The sequence below is a fragment of the Euprymna scolopes genome, chromosome 38 (genome assembly GCF_053919585.1).
Source record: "Euprymna scolopes isolate OS-2025 chromosome 38, ASM5391958v1, whole genome shotgun sequence".
Lineage (NCBI taxonomy): Eukaryota > Metazoa > Mollusca > Cephalopoda > Sepiida > Sepiolidae > Euprymna > Euprymna scolopes.
Window position 1 is genome coordinate 54,362,704 of NC_136519.1, and position 19,317 is coordinate 54,382,020.

Here is a 19,317-nt window from a genome sequence, read left to right on the forward strand (position 1 = left end):
TTATGTCTTTGTTTTGTAGTTGTATTATGCAGCTTCCTATTATCGGAATTTTTGTATTATTGTATGCAGTTAGTGTTATTGTCGTTTTCATTAATTTAGGTTTAGGTTTTATTGTGTTGTAAATCTTTACTAGTATTACATTCACTTCAGCTCCTGTATCAATTTTGAAATTAATATTTCATTACCTTGTAGTTTTATTTTCCACTTGTCAGTTTGGAGCGCATATGGCGTCCAAGTTAAACTGGTCTGAATCCACGTGGTTTGAGTTGTATGATTGACCGACATTGTATAATTTTTTCTTTTTTGTTCTACACATTCGTGCATAATGCGCTTTTTTCACAGTGTGTACAGGTTTTGTTGTATGCGGGATATTTGTTTTCTGGTGCGACCCAGAGCAATAGGTATATTTTTCGATCCAGTACTGCGTTTTTCGGACATTTTGTCTCCTTGTTTAAAGGTTGCATGGGCAGGCATCTTGTTTTTTGTTAATCTGTTTTTCTTCATGTCCTGAATTAGCGATATATTTTCTGTGTCAGACGTGGCCATTATTTTAGAGTGTCTCCGTTTCTTCGGCACTGTTAATTGTTTTTTTCTAAATCCAACGACAGTTCTCTCAGCATTATTTCTCGAAGCATATTATCGTTAATACCACAGATAAGAATATCTTTTATTAGTCTCTCGGTAAATTCTCCAAATTCGCATTTGTTTGCTTTTTGTCGTAGTTCGGTGACATATTCATCAAATCTCTGCGTTTCTTTTGTTTGTAAGTCAAGAATTGGTATATGAGAAAAGCATCGATGTTTTAACCTTCTCCGGCTTTTTATCTGACTCTGTTGCTTGTAAAAATAACTTGAATTAGTTTTTCCATGTTTCCCATTCTTGTCCGAGATTGTCTGATGAAAACTTGAGTTCTTTGGAGTGCAGCAGAAATTCCACAGTTTTTGTTTATATATATATATATATATATATATATATATATATATATATATATATATATATATATATATATATATATATATATATATATATACGTTTATGAGTGTTAAGGTTTGTAATTATTTTCTACTAAACCTACTTTGCCGACAAGGCAAGAACATACAGACCGTGGTGCAAATGGCTTAAGAAAAAGAATATAAAAATGTTACCCAACTCGCGATCACCTACTCTTACGCCAAGTGATTCGGAAAACTTACTGCACGAACCATATCTGTCCCCATGAGTTCGACACTACAACAAATCACAACACGATTAGGGACAACCATATTAAAGTTTATAGTGGATACCGGAGCAAGTATTTCAATAATGCGAACATCAATGATAAACAGTAACACACTAAACCTAACACCAGTGTTCCTTTCTGATGCCAATGGAGAAAAAATAAAATGCCATGGACAAGCAAGCCTGGAAATTGGAATGCCAAGTCTGAGAAGATTGTTCTCTTGGACGTTCGTGATTGCTGATATCATCAACCCACGTCTTGGATTCGATTTCTTAAACAAATTCGGATTAACAATTGACTGCAGGAATAAAACCATTTACGACCTCTTAACTGCTACCAGAAAGAATTTAAAATTGACTACAGTATCTCCATTAAATGTGATCATCAACAAAATGGAACTATCTTCATTTATTCAAACCAGACTGGATAAATACCCGAAATTTATTTCCCCAAACTTGAACACCAGGGACATTATTGTGGTGTATATCACAGAATAGACACAGGTAGCCACTCACTAGTTTTTGCAAAGTCCAGACAGCTATCTGCTGCAAAACTGAAAGCGACCGAAGCAAAATTTAAAAAGCTCATAAATGAAGAATGATAACCCAATCATATGGCGAATGGTCGAACCCACTACATCTTGTTCCTAAGCAAAGTGGAGGACACCACTGCTGTGGGGATTACCGTGCATTAAATAGCATAATCAAATGTGATAGATACCCCGTACCCAACATAAATTCGTTTTTTACCATGAAACTCGCAAATAAGCAACAGTTTTCTAAAATAGATTTGATTTCAGCATACCACCAAATTAAAATGCACCCAGATGATATTCCGAAAAAGCCATGTTTATGCCTTCTCAGCAGCGACATTTCGAAGATATATGGACAATTTTTTTTTAGAGATTATAGACGATGGTTTGACCAGGTTTGTATTTAACATGCAATTATCTGACTCCATAAAATAAATAAGACAGACATTAAATTTTAAAAGTGAGAAAAGTAGCTTTATTTATTGCGTGGAGATTGTTAAGTGGAAAGTGTTCATTTTAGTGGTGGAAGAGAATCTTCGTGAATGTGTGAGAGAAAGGTCAATGTTCGTTTGTTTTATCCGTTGTCTTATCGGTTTAGGTGTGAATCAGGCAACAGTTAGTAAATGAAGGTGCCCAGCCCGTAACGTGGGAGCAGAGTTGGCTTCAGTCCACTTCGGTGTCTTCTTTCTTTTCTTCTTCACATATCTTAAGGTTTGGTGACAGAATCCGTCCGTACGTTCACTGACGTAGCGAGACGAATTCTCTTCTCGAATCCTCCTACTGAATTCTCCCCCGATTCGTAAAATCTTATGCTTTTATATTTTTTTTCCCCCCGTGGCTCCAAGTGTTTTTATATACACAGATGATGCATTAATTTTCAGAGACGACGAACATTTTCACAAGAAAGATATAGACACATTTTTTAGAATCTCACATGAAAATAACTTTAAAATATCAACACCCTTTTCTATTTTTGATATAACGTCACTGGATTTCTTTGACTTTAGGATTAATTAAAATAGAATCACACCAACTACATTTAAATTAAAAAAAAAACAGAATCCTTCTCGTGTCCTAAAGATGTCAAAAGTCTACGCAGATTTCTTGGAGTGGTAGGATTTTGATATGAAATCATGAATCTGTGATATGTCTCATGACAATCGATGATTGGGAAAGTTTTTTTTTATAAGTTTGCGACTTTTTAGTTTTTGTACGTTATATCAGATTATTTTCTAAAATGGGCAGCATCAAAATGACGTCATTTTTTTTTCAAAACGTCATAAACAAAATTGGAAAAAAAAAGACGTTGATTTTGATTTCTGGTCTTAATTAAACGAACGCGATTTCCGCAACAAAGCAAAATGGCAATTATTCAACAAAAACATTGTATCATTTGTGTAAACATTTCATGCGCTTATGTAGCGCTTCCACATGAGGACAGGGTATGACATGAGTTCAGTTTAATGTGGAGATATCTAGTTACTTCCAAAGGTGCAGCCTGGATTGGCACAAAAAATATTTAATTTCCGCAATCGACAATAGAGTTCACGTACCATACTTTCATTTCAGCTTTAAAGTCCATGAAATGTCTGCTATGAGGATAATTCCCCCACGAGGTATTTAAAAAAAAAAAAATTCTAATTTAATCAGGAATGTTAGAAAATTAGACTCGCTACTGAAATTTTTTTGAATTTTTTAGTTTGAATTGCGAGACTCATCTGATCTTGAGGAAAAAAGAAACGACTTGGGACATCGTCATTTAAAGATTTAATATCCCATCTAAAGAGATCACCAACGAAGAATTGTGGTCCAATCGTCGATTGGCAACATTCTACTTTTTCTATTTTAAACCCAACTTCCCCGTTACTTCCAATATTTGGTTACATGTAGTTTGTATTCGAAATATATAAAGATTATCTGTCATTACACGTTACAAACAAAAAATGAAATAAATAACTTTAAAATATCAACATCTATTTTTGATATAACGTCACTGGATTTTAAGCTGAGAAGCAACTTACTAAGATGTCTCAGGGAATACCAACAGTTGAAGGACAGGGTCCAGTTAAAGTTGCCGTAAGAAACAACATGCCTAACAAGGGTGCCCAAAAGAAGATAATAGAAATAAAACGTAAAATGGTTGTTCCACCTGCCGAAGCAGAGACCAGTTCTGTTGGCGCAGTCGGTAAAAACCAGGAGAAAAATGTGAACTCGTTCAGTAAGAACCATTTTGTACCTGTTAGGCCGCTACAGTCGCTACACACACAAAAGAAAGACGACAATGAAACCTCTTCAGTTCATTCTTCTGTTTCTTCTGTTTCTTCTGTTTCTTCTGCTTCTTCTGTTTCTTCTGCTTCTTCTGTTTCTTCTGTTTCTTCGTTTTCTTCGTTTTCTTCGTTTTCATCGTTTACTTCTTCACCCCCTTCATCTATCGATCCTGTTTCGCCAAATTATTGCCTTGCAATGTTTGAACCTTCACCAGACGTCGTAGTTCTTCTAGTGCTTATCTTTGCGTTTGTATTACTGTTGATATATCTTTGGTATAAGTATGTTTGGTATAACGACGAATAATGGCGATTACTCGAAATGGTAAACGCAGTAGAATGAAACTCTCTACCGATCCGTGTGACTTCTAAACCGAAACTGCGACCAGTGCCGTCATAGAAGGCATCAGAAGGCATTTCTTTCTATTCTGTTAGTGATGGTGGAGGCGGCAGTGGATTGTCGATAGTCTGTTGGCAGTTCGCTGTCTGTTGTTCGGGCTTATGTGATGTAGCAATAGAGGAAGTATGGGGGTTGTAGTCTGTCTTCATGGTTTAGGACATGAACAAATTCTCTTAACCGGCCTAGATGACATTACTCGATAGGGGCGCCTCGGGCAGGTAGCGATTAACTTCCTTCCCAAAGAGGGAAATCAAAACCTGGGAGGTGGCCCTCCTAGGACTACCCAAAACATATGGCCTAGTAACTTGCTTTCCTTATTTTGTCCTTAACTCTTCACATTCTATGAACGACAAGGGGTAAGAATAGCAGTTATGTGGGTCATAATCTATCCATCTAATGTTTATTGTTGCTTAGTTTTTGACCTTGAAGTATTTTTGGTTTTAGTTCCGTACATCAAATGGCTGGAGCAATTTTCATTAAAAACAATACCACAGTCCGACAGATAAAAGTTTCTGTCAAACTTTTTGTTTAAAACTCGAAGAGGCATCAGGCAACTTTCGTCTTAAAAATCATGCTCCAGGTCAAAACCTTCACTCCTGATCTGAAATGGAACACACATCAAATCTGTTGCCAAGATCGCTGGAAAAATTGTTGGATAACTCTACCACTCCAGAAAGTATCTCACTACCGATACAATCCTCTATTTGTATAAGAGCCATATACGTAAAATGGAATATTGTTGCCACATCTGGGCAGGAGTTGCTCGCCGTATCCTATCCAACCTTAATAGAGTTCAGAACTGACTTCAAAACCTAGTAAGTGATATCCTTTTCTCTTCCCTGAAACCTCTTTATCACAAAAGGGACATTGCGAGCCTGTCTCTGCTCTATCTATTATTTTCATGGCAAGTACTCATCTGAATTCAAATCGATGGTTCCCTCTTGCCAAATTCACAAAAAACATTCGACTAGCTACAACCACTATATGCGATTTCCCCACTCTCTGTATGTGCCTAAATCTAAGTGCAGATTCCATGAACAAAAGTTTTTCCCCAGATCTGCCCACCTGTGGAATACTGTTCAGCTGGCCTGCTTCCCAATTGAATACAACATGGTAGTATTCAAATCCAATGTAAACAAGTTCTTGTTGAGTTGTCGCCATAAATAATAAAATTCTACCCAATTTACATCATTATACTACCACCTTACATTCATTAACCCTTATCCTTGAGTGACCTTTGGGCCTTGATAAGTGGTGATTCCCAAGTAAAAAAAAAATGTATATGTAGCATATTTTACACTATTCGTTGCCTTCTTGCATTTAATACAAGATGGTGCCGATTCTTGCATAGTAAACGTCTAGAGCATTTTTTCTTTTTTTTTTAATCTTGTTCACCCTTCAAAACATATTGCCACTTGGATGTGAGGGCTATTATTTGGAACCATGCTTACAGGGGACTACGTAAGGAGATGAGTGAGATGTCTGTTTACAGTACATTTAAACTTCTGCATATCAATGAAGTCAGTGAAGCAGGAAACAGGGAGTGAATTCTAGTCTCGCAGTCCAAAGGAAGAAGCTATTGGAATAGAATGCTTTCTGGCATGTAGGGACATCTGCAGTTAAAGAGTGGGAGTTTTTGCTAAATTGATTTGTCACAGGTACGTATGTCAAGAGGGTACAAGTGCAATGAGTTCACCAAAGCATATTCCATTAAAATACTTGCAAAACAGGCACAAGATGCAGGGATTGGAGCTTAGTTGGCAGTTCAGGACCCATTAGATTGAGGACTCCTTTTTGGTTCCTGTCTAAGAGGGCGGGACTAGCGATGGATGCATCAGCCCAGATGTGGCAACAATACTCCACTCATGGGCGAATGGTGATTTTGTAGAGGTACAGGATACTCTCAGGTGTGAGTAATTTTGTAGCATGGTAAAAGGAACCCATCTTCTTTGCAGCAGCCTTAGCAATGTCCTCAATATATTTGTTCAAATTCATGTTGCCTATGAATGTTAAGCCTAGGAGTTTGAAGGAAGAGCTATTGGTGTCTTACAGATTGGCTTATAATGGACAAGGACGGATGGTAAAACAAAGTTGGGGTTCTTAATCCATTAACTATTGCTATTTGTTCCACGTCCATCCATTGTTTATTGCATAGGAGGCTCCGTAATGGCTCTGAAATATTAGCTAGGATGAACATGGATTTAGCGTGTTGATTTATTATACCTAGGAAACGTTGGAGTTTCATGACGTTTTTGGTGGTGATAGTTATCAATTGCTTCCATTTTTGTGGGATCTGGATTGATGCTGGTATTGTCAATAACGTGATCTAAAAAGCGCACATAGCTTTCAAAGAATGCTAGAATGATGTAGGCGTTTCAATACTTTGCAGAGCCAACGATCATGGTTGAGGGAATCTTCAGCATAAATGAGAATGTTATCCATGTATAACTCCTGCTACTTGTAAGGAATAGCACCCAGAGAATGTCAGTTATTATGGAATCAGTTTCAAGTCAGTCTCGGAAATTACCAAAGCAATTTATTACTTGAGAGCTGGAGGGGATTTTTTATAACCCTAACATAACTTTTCGTATTCTTAGTGTCGTCTGCCTTTTTATATATATATATATTTTTTTTTTTTTTTTGGCTTTCAAATTATAAACTGGTTTGATCATTCTGGGACTGACTCAAGATTATCTGTCAATACTCGCATTGTGGGAAAAGGCTAAAAAATAACCTTAGTCCTTTGCTTGATGCCATCTGCCTTTTTACATTTTTTCACAACTTTCAAATTGTACATATTTCAGCAATTTCCAGCCTTCATCAGGTGTTTTGTATCGAACTGGGGAACCGTTTGTTAGGAGTCTCGAACCCAACCCTTTATTATTATTACGGGGGTACCGTGTTCGGACTCCAGCTAGGCTCTGGGACATAGTTGCTGATTCTCTGTTTTGAATGTTACTTTTTACTGCCTTCGTTCAGGATTGAACTCAGCACCTTTGGGTAACTGTAAACTTTGATACAACGTCTAGGACCACTCGGCCATATGTCCTGCTCCTGCTCAGAGGTAGACATGCAAAAATTTCCATTATTTTGAACATTTGGTGATATGCCGAAAAGAATAAAGAAACAGTGTTATATTAATGAGTCAGAATCGGAGCAAATAAGCTATGAAGAGAATTGCTATAATCACAATACAGATCCAGAACCTGACACATCTTGCAGCAGTTTATAGTAAGCTCCCGAAAAAAGCAGCAAAGAAAATCCGAAACAATTAGCCAATCAACAGTCAGCTGCCAGCAAACGACAAAATTGTTTTCCTTAATAGAAAAACAAATCACGTTTTTTATATATACTCTTCATAAAAAAACTGTTTTCGATTATAGTCGTTTCGTTGAAAAAAAATGTTTTTGATTATAGTCGTTTCGATGAAAAAAAATGTTTTCAATTATAGTCGTTTCCATGAAAAAAATGTTTTCGATTATAATCGTTTCGATGAAAAAAAAATGTTTTCGATTATAGTCGTTTCGATGAAAAAAAATGTTTTCGATTATAGTCGTTTCGTTGAAAAAAAATGTTTTTGTTCATGTTTCCATCAAAGCAAAAGTCAATTATTTTTTTGAAACATTTGTTGAAAAAAAAAAACATTTAATATACTTTTGTTGAAAAAATTAAAATATTTCTTTTCATATAATTAAACTTACAATAAGTCTTATCTTCATGCGTCAACGTTTTATTTTGAATTTATCATTTGGTAATGAATGCTCATGTCGACCTTTTCCGGTAATTTGCAAGGCTGCTTACTGTAAACTGCCGAAAAATGCTGATGCAACCATAACCCAGATTTTGGATCACTATGGTAATCACTTTCTAGCAGACAGCGTGAAGGGAGCACATGCTATTCTGAAGATGAATTTCATACAAGAAGGATTAACAGCCCAACTATAACTGCATCTTGACACCACTAAGCACGATGTTAACATTCTGCCAATGTCACGTGATAAAAAGCTGAAAAGAAAAACGATAACCAACAAAATATGTTCCTCATCGTTCACTATCGACAGACTCCCAATTATGGGAAAAGTCATTTTTACCCTCAAAAGAGAAAGGCATATTTTGTGGAACCAACTTCATTAGAAGAAATGCGCAACCTGTATTAATAAGAAAAGTGCGTTTGAAAAGCTGAACTCAATTAAACGAGTTAAATATTATCCAAGAACTTGCACCAAAATAATGTAACAATCGTTCAGACGTGTAAATGCACAGTGAATAAAACCTACATATGAACACCATGCATTCTCTTATTTTCTGACTTCAGCCAATGTGTTGCATTTCCACAAGAATTAGATACGTGCAAGGTAAAATCGAAACTTATCTTTTTTCTCTTATCTTTCTAATTTTTTAGATGAGGATTGATAATTCGTTTTATTCAAACTACTGTTCTCATCTTAGATGTTGTTTTCACACGGTTTCGGTTGATGTAACCTCTGACCTTCTTCAAGTATATCTTGTCAAACTCAAGAATCTTTCTGTTAAACTTGGGAATTTTTCGGGTGATAGCCAAAATACAACTGTGAATTACTAAGGACTTTCACCCAGTCATAGCTGACAATGAGAGCATGCTACCCCCGGTTGATTAAATAAACAGTTCTGTTCGTAATTTCATGCAGATTCTCAAGTTTGGCAGAAAGATACCCAGGTCGTAGGTTACATCGGCCAAAATGTTGTGAAAAAAAAACACTCACTACAAGACTGTACAGTATTGACACAAGTCCAAATAATCCAAATAATACAGACTATTTTTCTTTCTTTTGATATTGTCTTGCAATTATCTCAGCATATTATTGATTTTTAGCAAACAGGTTCTTTCATAGACATAACTGAACATTTGGTACGAATTCAAAGTTGTTTTCTTCTGCTCAGGTGTTCAAACTTCAACCAACGATTATTTTATTTTTGACAACCAATCATATTATGTTGTTTTCTTCCATCCAAGTGCATGCCCATACCAAGTGCACCTACTCCAGTCAAATTATCTGTGAAAGAAGTGTCTTTGTTGAAGGTCCAGTCGCTTTCTGTTCCAACAAAAATATATATTGTATTACAATACTTAAACCATCAATGGATATTATATGTCTATTTCTGCTACTTTTATAGTTTTATTGATGTTAATTTTCCTTTGGTTGAAGTTTACTTAGAAATAAATACTATTTTTCAAAATGATGATCGCTCAAAAGCAAACACTCTCAAGCAAAGGCTTCATTTTTTAATATTTTATTAACTTTGAATCTATTAATTAGAATGTTACTTATTAACTGAAGACCAAGGCTGTGTAGGAAGTTCCGTGTAACGAGACCTATCACTCTACTTGTCTCCAGGGTGATCGATTGGAATAAAAATATGTCAAGAATAATAGCATATTCTAATTGCAGTCCTGGCACCATTGCATATTTAGGATTTGTTGTCAATTTCATTATCTACAAGACTGTACAGTATTGACACAAGTTGCGTTTCTGTTAGCAACCTGTTGTTTAGAAAAGAGAAAATATTTCCCCATTTGGATAGTTGCGAAACAGCATCGTATGCAGACAATAACTCCTTGACCAAGACATGATGCAGCTTGGTTCTGGCATTAAATCTTCTAAGATTAAAAATGCGATCTGTGGTTTGAAACTTTAACATTACCCCCTTATCGCAATCCCGAAACGCATGAGCAAGTAGAGCAGCAAAATATATAGAGAAAAGAGTAGGGGCAGGAATATCACCTTGTTTGACACCATTGTCAACTGGGATTTCATCAGACAATTTTCCGTTAAATGAGATTTCCTCAACAAAACCAAAGATAGAATTAGCAATATTCACACTTCCAATCTTAAGAAGTTCCTCCAGAACACCATCCAAACCAGGTGCCTTGCCACTGCTGACTCGTGCGATAGCCAACTGCACCTCAACCAGATTAGGCAAACGATTCATTCTGAATCTGATATCACATTGTGGTAGGCTATCAATTGCATCAGCATCTACTGCTGAGGGATTGTGAAACACATCAGTAAAGTGCTCTTGCCATCTTTTCAAGATATTTTCTGGATCCTTAATGACAACAGAACCATCTTTCGACATCAGGGGAGATATTGAAGAGGTAGGAGGACCAAATACTTGACGCAGGAGTCCATAAAATTCCCTTGAATTCTTTACGTAAAACACCTTTTGGATCTGCTCAGTTATATTCATCCACCATTGGTTTTTCACCTTTCTTAATTCACGTTGCAATGTGGCTTTGACCTCTTTGTATTGTCACAAATTAGTTGTATTATCAGAATGATCTTCATGAAGTAAAGATTCATAAATTATCAGCAATTGATTAATTTCAAGATTATTGTTGTCAAACCAGTCCTTGTTTTTATCCCTCTTGAAGCCAAGGATTTCAGCACCAGCAGAATAAACCTGAGTCTTAAAATTCACCCATGTACCATCAAATGCCGGATTATCAAGCTTTTCCGCCATACTCTTTTGAACTTCAGGCAACTTTAACTTGGTGACATCAATACGGCTAGCCACCTTAACACCACTATGATGAACTTTCTTACGGATTCGTAGATTAAACCTTCCTGTCACCAACTTGTGATTGGTGTCACATTCAGCACTGCATATGAAACCAACAGTATATGCACCTCGAAGGTCGCGCTTTCGAGTTATGATCAAGTCAATTAGGTGACCATGCTTTGAACGTGGATGTATCCCAGTATCTTTGTGCTTCAGTTTACAGCAAAAAAATGTTACAGATAGCAAGATTAAATTCTGAACACAGCTCTAGATACTTAAGGCCATTAGCATTCATGGTACCGATACCATAGCGGCCAAGAGGACTCCAGGTCTCATAGTCTTTCCCAACATGGGCATTGAAATCACCAAGAATAACAAGTTTGTCATTAATTGGTGTACATGCAACAACGGAGCGCAGAGACTCATAGAAACACAAGATGTCATCTTCATTCGCTTGAAGGGTTGGTGCATAGACCGAAAGAATAGTGATTAAACTGTTATGTGATCAGAGATACTCGAAGGAAATTCCATAGTGTCAACTAAGGATGTTTTAATCGCAAAACAAACTACACCACTTCTAGGGATACCCTCCGGTTTACCAATCCAGAAGAGAGTGTAGTCTGATGATACCTCTGTCATTTGATCTTCACATGAGAGACGGGTCTCTGACAGAGCGGCAATATCTATATCAAGTCTCCGTAGCTCTGCAGTGACAAGCACTGTCCTATGCTCGGGACTGTTCAATGACCCTTTATCAAGAAGAGTGCGTACATTCCAAGCGATACACACACATGCATACATACGAGGTGCCTTCATAAAGATTCCAAACTTCTTTTATACAAGCATTTAAAATTGTCGTAGACTCTTGAAAATCCAGTATGTTATTACTATACATCTTATGGGATTATTAACCAATTTTTAATGAATTCAGGTTCAAATGAACAGCAACAGCAGGAATTGGAATACATCCAACTAAAGCCTGATTATCACAGCTAGTGAATTGCAAAAATACAATCTGGATGCAAGAAAACTTTAGAAGAACAATATGTAATAAAATTCTGTTTTTATCTTGGAAAAAATGCCACAGAAACGTATGGAATGCTTCAGAATCCTTTTTTTTTTATCATCTTGCATGAATCGAGCATCAGCTTTTGAGTGGCATAAGAGATACAAGGAAGGCAGAGAGTCTGTCAGGGATGATGACAAGTGTGGGAGGAGTGAGGAAGTCAGAACACCAAAGTTGATTGACCAAATAAAGAATTTCATGGATAAGACTTGTCGTGTTAATAGAGACAATAAGTTTCATGTAAGTGTGGGAACTGTTCACACAATTATTTGCGAGGAACTGAAGATGCGGAAGATTTGTGTGAAGTTGTCCCCAGGGTGTTCAGAAAAGATCAGACTATTTGACCAAGATGGGCATCAAGACAGTTCCTCACCCTCCTTATAATACAGACCTTGCTCCCTGTGACTTTTGGTTATTCCCTAAACTCAAGGAAAGCCTTAGAGGCTGTCGTTATGAGACACTTGAGGAGATGAAAGAAACTGCGATGAGGGTCATTTACACACTCACACAAGAGAACTTCCAAAAGTTGTTGGAATGTTACAAGTGCATTGCAGCCGGAGGAGATTACTTTGAAAGGTACTAAAGTTTCATGTACGTACCATCACTAAAAGTGCCCATACGAAAAAAAAAAGTATGGAAACTTATTGAAGGCGCCTCATACTCTATAATAAAGATTAATGATCCTAAGAATAATTTGAATGTATAATTTGCATAATTATTTTAAAACAGCCCATAATGAATTAACTTTTAATGTTATACATTTGTAATTTTATTGTCCTATTTTGTCTATATACTAATAGCAGTTAATTAAAGTTATTTAATTTTTAAAAATGGACGATTAACTCTTCTTGAATTAAACTAATATTGATCACAAGAATTCTTAGAATAGTTTACTTTGTAGCATGGGTGAGCAGTGTTTCAATAGTAGTTGCGAAGGGGGGGGGGACGAATCTCATCTTAAAAGTTTGTCAAGGCATGAAAAGTAGAAAAACATTCCAACTTTTGTGAAAAACATTTGTTAGGATGAATTTTAAAATACTTAACGTCTGTTTGCCATAATGGTTCGGCGTCCGTTTTTGCCAACTGGCTGAAGCACTACACTATTGGCTGTTTATTTATTTATTTTTTTAATAGACCAGATCATTCAGATACCAACAATATTTTGTAATTATCTGATTATGCCCTAATAACTCATAATGAATTAATCCTCTCATGTCCCACCATAAAGAGAGCATAGCTTTCTTTGGGTGTAGTCCTTGTTTTGGAACAGGCCGTGAGCTTTAGTTTTGGTCTAACCATTGCCTTTTGTGTTAGGTATTCTTGAAAAGAACTCATCTTTCATCTCCAATCACAATTCTTTGCAAAAATGGTCCTCAATGATTCCTAGAAAGGAAAAATATGTAAGCAGTTAATCTTTGATTTTGTTGAGCATTAGTCAAATCGTAGGGAACCCAATGTTCACGTTTTGAAAATATTTCCTAACTTGTGAATACATGAAATGATTGTGGTATGTGGATTGAATTTTTTAGCTAATTCTCTGCTGATAAACTTTGGATTGGCATCTTTAATGGGATCTTCCCAAACATTGCCAATCTGACGGATTAAATTTTCCAGAAGAAATATTTTGCAAACCACCATTGACATTTTCAATAATTCAAAACATTCCTCCCATAGACAGTTCCAATATTTGTTGTAGCTTCCTTTTTTGAATTCATAGAACATGCAAGTCTCAGCTGCTCCTCGCTAATATCAATGTCTTGACGGTGTAAAAGTTAAACTTAATATTTTCCCACTAAGTACTATACCTGAAAGGCAAAGCAAGATATTAAGACACCATTCTATCAAAAAATCTAGAACTGTGTACAACTTAGAAAGCTGCAAAATAATGAAGTTAAAAAAACATTACTTTCTTTCTAATCAAGTATCATCTAAGGATAATCTCATAAATACAAAATCAGAAGTAATCCAAAATTGTATGCATCAATTAAAAATCACCTTCTTGAAATATAAGTTGAAATAAATCTAGAACATAATTTTAACTTAAACTCCGTATATTTTGGCGAAATTAATAATCTATAATATAAATCTCACCTGTCTGTTTAAATGTATGTATGTATGTTTGTATCTCTGCCTAAAACTTTCGCCATAAGCGACAGATTTTCACAAGATTGGTATCGATTCGAACAACAAATATCGAATAACTGGCTAAAAACAATTTCGTCACCTCAACTGGGCACTTTTCTACAAGGAGGAGTCGCTTTATTCAGTTATTTTCTGCCTCTTTTCGATTGACTAGCCTTAATTTAAACCTTCGTAACTTCTGCTTTGGTGCTGGACACAACAGCAAAGATGTCACTTTTTTTTTTCACATTCTTTTCCTCCTTCGTGGTACGGGTTTGAGCCTGCCTGCCTACTACCACTTTTTTTTTTTGCTCAACATACACTTCCACACACCCAGGCTTCTATATAAAGATCCAACCTAAACTATTTTGAAAATGGACTAGGATAATAAATGAGTTAAAAAAAGATAGTTAACTATATAAGAAAAATTGATAATAGAAAATCTATACTCCTATAACTTCGGTTTTATTTTGCGTGTATTGATATTCATATTAAAAACCCTCTTTTCTATTTATTTAAAAAGAAAATACAATTTTCTTATATATGGGTTGTGGAATTGCATTCACTAGCAAAAGATCTAGCTAATTTACATATTCTTTTAAACATTCATTTTAATTAATTCCCTATTAGTTTTTTCGGTTTTCTTATGGGATGATCATCTTTAGTTAACTATTACGTGAAATTATATTCATGCAGATATTCTACTTGATTTATACTTGCATAATATTTGCGTAAAAAGTTTACAGGAAACACAAAATTGTTTCCATATATATGTATGTATGCGTATGTATTTTTGTTTAATCTTTCTATCGAGATATCTAAACCAGTGAATTTGTCTGTCTGTGTGTCTGTGTACATTTTCCTACACAATAACTCTGTCAATATTCAGTCTACAGATTCGAAATTTGATATACAGGGTACCGAGATTTGGGAAAATCTTTGTAATTGGTTTTCGGCCAGGAATTTGGCTGTTAAGAGGTCAAAGTTCAACGATTTGACCTTTGAGAACTCTACCAAACTCCTCCGACAATTTTGAGTCTAAACAGTTGGAATTTTAGATATAGGTTCCTTGAACATGGATCTAACTTAATAAATTGATTTGAGCCCCAAACAACAAATGTTAAGGGGTCATAATAGGGGTCAAAGTTAAAAAAATTGCTCGCTTTTTTTTTTTTTTTTTTTGCTCAACATACACCTCCAAACCCCCGGGCAACGCCGGGTCAAAATGCTAGTGCAACTATACAAAACAAACTTTTAGCTGAAATATATTTAAAGTAATAAACTGTCTGAATTCTTAGATCATAAATATAATATAGAATCAATTTTTAAATGAATAAAAAGACATAAAATATAAATTAAAATTTAAAATAGTGCAATGATAAAAAAATCAACTGAAATATACTTTAAAATATAATTTAAAAAAATGGTTATTAGCATATTTTAGTATATAAGAAGAATAGAGATACGATTGCTTGACATTAAAAACTTTTCATAGGAGTATAAACATGTGGAACTAAAATAAAATTGAATTAGAAATAAAACAGTGAAACAATGAAACACATCTGGTTCATGGATATTAGTGACAGGGTGTTTCTTTATCTTGGTTCCAACGTAGTTTTGTGGAGAAAGTAAAAATGAGTCTGTTAAAATAAAACCCAAGAAGTTAGTGTGTAACTTTTTGTATTCTCTTTCGAACTATGTTTAGTACCAATGCAACTTTTGAAGCAATGTCACTTGCTTTAACTCTCTCTTGGCTGTGTTAGAACAAAACTATTTAATATTATGGTGCTATCATGGCAGTTCCCTTGTCAGAATTCAGCACAGAATAGAATTCAAGTTATTTTAACCATTCAAGATACAAAATGCTTTAACAAATATCGGACATTAGTTCTTTTTATATTACTTTAGAATTTGCCAATGTAGGTAATTCTGTAACATAATAGCTCTTCCATTCTTTGTGAGAGATAATGCCCTTACAAAAGTTTATAAAGTTCCTCAACTGGTTATGCATGATGTTGCTTCTTATAGTTATTTGTCATGATATCTTCAGTGAGGATGGCCGATTACAAAAAAGTAAAAGAAACATATGAGTCAACGACTTCATCTAAATGACAATGAAGCCTCGAAATTATATCAAGTTCTTGTGTATCAACTAGAATACAAGATGTGGACCATAGCATTTAGGTAGATACAATACTATCATTCACACAACCAGGTTATAACTGGCTTGTACATAACATAATTGAGCTTGTGTTTTCTCTTGTGAGTCTGCATTGCTTTGTTTTTGTGTACTTGTAAACCAGTGTCGAGATTAGAGTGGGGCAAAAACAGCCGTTTACAAATTACAACACAAATACACTCGACGTGTGCGTGTGTGATGTCACTAGATCTGAGTTAATTCCTCCAATTCTCAGCTAAGTTTGACTCCATTGTTCAACCCTTTTCGACCCTTTTCACCTATCTCAGTGAAGATTTGTCATCGTCCTTCATTTGTGACAATTCACTATCAAGTTCCATCACTGATTTACCTCAACAACTAATGTTCTCTAAATATATTTACTGGAAATCCTAGAAATCGTTTTTCTTTTTGTAAGTTTATTTCTACCAGAAATTAGATACTTGCTTCTGAATTGTCTTTCTTGACCGCTTCTCTTTGGCTAACTGCTCATGTGTTTCACTTTGTATAGCACGCCTGTGGAACTCTGTTCCGTCTGCCTGCTTCCCACCTGACTACAACTTGGATGTCTTCAAGCCCAACGTTAACAAATTCCTAATGAACCGCCCCCTTAAGTAAACACTTCATCAAATCTCCACACTAACGTAATGTACTTGCAATAATCCTTATCCTTGAGTGGCTTCCAGGCCTTGATAAGTGATGACCACTGTGTAAAAAAAAAAATTTAAAAAAAAAAAAAAAAACAATGGATTCATAGCTTTCATTTTGTTTTTCATTTTCCAAGCTAATTTCTCCCAGTGACGTTGCTTGTGTAAGTGGGGCAGTCTATAGTATCACATCTCTCTAAAAGTATTTCCGTTTCCCTCTCTTACTCTCCACGCATCATGGACAGATAAAAGACCACCCATAATCAAAACTATGGCTCCTCCGACACGATTTGAACATGTAATCTTCAGGAAGAACATAGATAATCAAACATATCATTTTAAAATGATTTTTTCGAATGAGATTTATTTAAAAATAATAAATGTAAACTGTTCTAATTTAGTATAGATGTTCTCCCTTTTTCTTAGGGGACTTCATCAGACTTATCACCAGCGATATCTTTTCAGTGTGCGTGCCCCTAATCTATTTCACAACCCTCATGATGCAGTTTTCTATCTCTTTAAATATTTTGACATTTTGAGCATCATTGGTGAGAAATATTGCATTTTTTCTAATAGAACAGAATAAAACAATGCTATTATTTTTACTGTTATTTCTATACTAGCATGACATCCAGCATTACCCGGTCATAAAATATGCTTAAATATGATATTTCAATTTATGCAGATTTTGTATTTATTATTATAGAGCCAATTCTCTATTGATTATTATATTGTATAGCAAATTCTCTATTAATTATATTGTACCCAATATATAATAGTGATCAATATATAATAGTGATCTCAACAGTTTTAAAAAGAAATATGACTTGGGTGCCATCAGCTAGAATCAAAATCATATACTCTAAGCAACATCAGTTCAGGATGTTATCAAACTTATCAAGAACCTTGATGCTAAAAAGACAACTGATCCTGACAACATTGTGCGTAAGAATTGGCTACTGGAACTTTGCAAAATATATTCAAAGCTATTAGTTGAAGGAGAAATACTTCCTATCAACTTGGAAAATTTTGGCCTATCCAGTATTTAAAAAACACTGGCGATTGGTCTTCTACATCTCAGTACAGACCGATCAACCTTCTGTGCATCATGAGTAAATTGCTTGAATCCAAACCAAGAAGTTGTCATTCACCTCAACAAAAGCAAAATACTTAGTGGCAACCAATGTGGATTTAATCTTACAAGATTAACAACTGATGTGCTGACTGTAATATTTCATAGGATCTGTGAATCTCAATATAAACTTTGTTGTTAGGGTGACAGCTTTTGACATATCGAAGGTCTTTGATAGCCAACAAAAGGTTGCCTTCACAACTTGTTAGCTATAAAATACTTGGCAATGCCTTCTCAATCAGCGAATCCTTTCTCTTTGATAGGTCTAAATAAATAAAAGTAGTTGTTGATGGGCAGAGGTCTGAAACAAATAGTGTGCAGCAAGAACCGTTTTCTGAATCCTATTTTAAAGATCTTTGGTTGAAATTTATACTGATGAAAAAATTGTCATGGCAACCATTTGAAGGCCAAGATCTTGTTTATTCTCTCGTGACTGAAAGTATGTGGTGCAATGAGGAAAAGGTAAATGTTCTGTGCACATTAATGGCGAATGTGCAGTTGTCATATGCTTGGCTAAAGAAAGAGGGGAGATAGATTTCAGAGAACTGAAAATATCTTTTGCCAGAGTCAGACCACCCCAGAAATATTCTTTTTGTTTGAAGTAAGCAAGACCTTCATTGAGTGAGAAGAGTTTTTTTTTTTTTTTTTTTTTATTCAATTTTCACCCCAAACAAGGCACAGTGCCACTTTGAATCAGGGGCTACTATTAGGGACTTAATTAGCGGGGTCATTATGAAGGGAGATGAGTAGAAAGATGTTTGTTGAAATTACACTTGAACTTCTGCATATCGTTGCAGTTGGGAAAGCAGAATCCCGGAAGGGAGTTCCAAAGACCCGCAGTTCTGGGGAAGAAACTATTGGAGTAAAAGGCTTTCTTGCACCTAGGGATCTCTACTGTAAAGGGATGAGACTTAGTAGCTTGTCGGGTTTGTCGGGGGTAGTTACGTTGGGGAGGTACAAGTGTTTGCAGTTCGTCAGAGCATTCACCATTGAAGTATTTGTAGAACAGGCAGAGGGATGCAACATCTCGTCGATGGGACAGAGGCTGAAGCCTAGATGACAGTTCAGGACCTATCAGGTTGGCGACTCTTTTGAACCCTGTCCAGGAGCGAGAGACAAGAAGCAGATGCACCAGCCCAGATGTGACAGCAGTACTCCATACATGGGCGAATGGTTGCCTTATAGAGGTATAGGATACTGGAATCAGCTTTGTGAGAGAA

The 19,317-nt window shown here is 35.6% G+C and overlaps 1 protein-coding gene across 15 annotated transcripts in view; it reads left to right on the forward strand.

Annotated features, from left to right (window-relative positions):
- Positions 1-19,317, forward strand: part of LOC145263147 (putative monocarboxylate transporter 5) — a 643,731-nt gene that overhangs the window by 499,116 nt on the left and 125,298 nt on the right. The gene's annotated exons all lie outside the window — the stretch shown is intronic.